The sequence below is a fragment of the Mus pahari genome, chromosome 20 (genome assembly GCF_900095145.1).
Source record: "Mus pahari chromosome 20, PAHARI_EIJ_v1.1, whole genome shotgun sequence".
NCBI lineage: Eukaryota > Metazoa > Chordata > Mammalia > Rodentia > Muridae > Mus > Mus pahari.
In genome coordinates this window covers 4,420,262-4,422,772 of record NC_034609.1, presented here as the reverse complement: position 1 = coordinate 4,422,772, position 2,511 = coordinate 4,420,262, and positions in this window count along the sequence as shown.

The window sequence follows — 2,511 nt, the reverse complement described above, 5'->3', positions numbered from 1 at the left end:
AAGGTCAGCCTGTATGGATGGAACTCAAACTCCTCATGTCTCTGCTTCCAGAGTGCTAGACTACAGGAATGGGACAGCAGACAGAAATTGACTGAATCATAAGACACCTAATGCCAGTTTATTTTGATACTATATAAAAAGCAAACAAATAAACTCACATTAAAAACACTTAATTTTGGCTTCTTGGATGGGGTTAGCGCGAGGACAAGATGTAACACTAGTGTCTCCCAGCTTATATGACGAATCCCCCAGGATTTGATATCAGAGCATTTAGATTTCATATGGCTTACAGGATTAGGATTCTAGTTGTTGCACCCAGCGATTGAGTTACCATTGTTTCTGAAATAAGTTGCTGTGGTGTTTTCTTTCACGCCATGGTTTGACTGGGTTCCAGAGAGAAAGGTACAGTGACAAAGCGTGGGTTTGCCAGATGTGCAACACAATGGCTGTGGGGGTTTTGAAGCATGGGGCTGGCATGGTAAGGACCCGCCAGTGGGACCTTAGTGAGCTGGGTGGAGAGATTTGTAGCTCTGAGTCAGAGAATCTCCACGAACTGGCTGACGAGACCACCGGGGCTGATAGTAGCTGGGTGTAGCAAACCAACATATTAGGTAAGAATCCACTAGAAATTTAAGATTATTAGCCTGGGAGTTAGAGTTTTTATTTTTTTAAGTGAGTAGCTGGGTAGCGCTTGTAGTCACATGGACTCAAGTGCAGGAATTGAAACAAAGAAAGCAGGCTCCAAGATCCCCTGCTGTGGGGACTGCAGGCCACTCTGAGTCAGGAGAAGGAGAATGGGTCAGAGATTGATTGAACTTTGAGTTTATAAAATTGGGATATTTGCTTTTAGGATACATTTATATATAGATTCTGTCCAAATCAGGTGGGGAATTTTGCCCCAGTTTCGGAACTGAGACAGGGAAAATTAGTCACTGACTCCAAGTAAAGAGAGCAGTGATAATCACCTGCTATGGTCAGGTATTAATTATAAATGGCTGTGGCTCCAGGCAGAGTCGAACAGATAGATGATGTAGCAATATGGCTGCTCTAGGCAGAGAGCTTAACAAGAAAAAAACTACCTGCTTCCTACAGGCAGATACTAGTGAAAGTGTGAATTGTATAAAAGATGGTATAAAGATATATTGCTCTATTACATCTTACAGGATACTTAAATTCTAACATGGACTCCATGGAAATTCTAGGTTGAAATCATGCTTTAATTAGCTGTCTGCTTATAAGCAGGTATAGATAGAAGTGTGAATCAATTGTTTTAAAGGTGGTATAAAGATATATTGCTCTAATACGCCTCACAGAATACTCAAATTCTGTCTACCATGGGCGCCATGGGATTCTTGGGTTATTATCCTGCTTGGCAACATAGGCACATACAGTATGTTAGTTTACTTCATTTGTTTTGGATTGTTTTAACTTTCAAAATGGGTGTGACTTTGAGTTTTGTGGTTATATTATTCCTCTGGGAGAGAGGTCAAAATAAAGGTTTTTCTGGTCACTGGCTCAAGGACATGCCAATTTAGGAGAAAGGTTTTGTCTTTGCATTTTTAGAAGAGGTGATTAATGTCTATATACCTTCTAGAGTTATATGGATCAAATTTGATAGAGGGAGACCCCCAGAGAACTAGATTCCAGAGAATTAAACAAAAAAGTTATCTTGATCATACTAAAATTTTGTTTTGAGGTTTGTATATTACAGAATATACAGCCTTGGTGAGTCTCATTGTCAGACATGCTGAACTGACCTGCTTGAACTCCTGATGTCTTGAATTTTCAGCCAGATCCAGTCAGGACACAGACATCAGAGACTAATACAACCATTGGTGTGGCCCTGTTAAAGCCAACCAACTACCCCATTTTCTCTACCCTTCCCCCTCCCCTTCATAAATATCTCAACACCCATATTCAGCTTGAAGAAGTTAAAGAGTTATCGCCCTAGTCTCCTGGGCTCTGGGACTAGGTGTGGTTATTCTAAGGTTGTCTTTCTAGGAAATTTAGAAACGGGGGACTAGGTGTGGTTGTTCTAAGGTTATCTTTCTAGGAAATTTAGAAACGGTCATAATTGGAACAAGGAAGAAATAGCTAGAATTGTTTATGCAGCCATAATCTCATTTGGTAGAAATCTTTATAATAGTTACTAAGTTGTATTCACAATTTCTTATTTTGGTACAGAATTTATTTTGATACAGAATCAAGGTTTCATTGGTATAAATTTCTTCTACTGACATAAAAATTTTGTAAGGACCTGAAAAAATGTTCAACATCTTTAGTCATCAGGGAAATGCAAATCAAAACAACCCTGAGACTCTATCTCACACCAGTCAGAATGGCTAAGATTAAAAATTCAGGTGACAGCAGATGCTGGCAAGGATGTGGAGAAAGAGGAACACTCCTCCATTGCTGGTGAGATTGCAAGCTTGTACAACCACTCTGGAAATCAGTCTGGTGGTTCCTCAGAAAATTGGACATAGTACTACCGGAGGACCCAGCAATACCTCT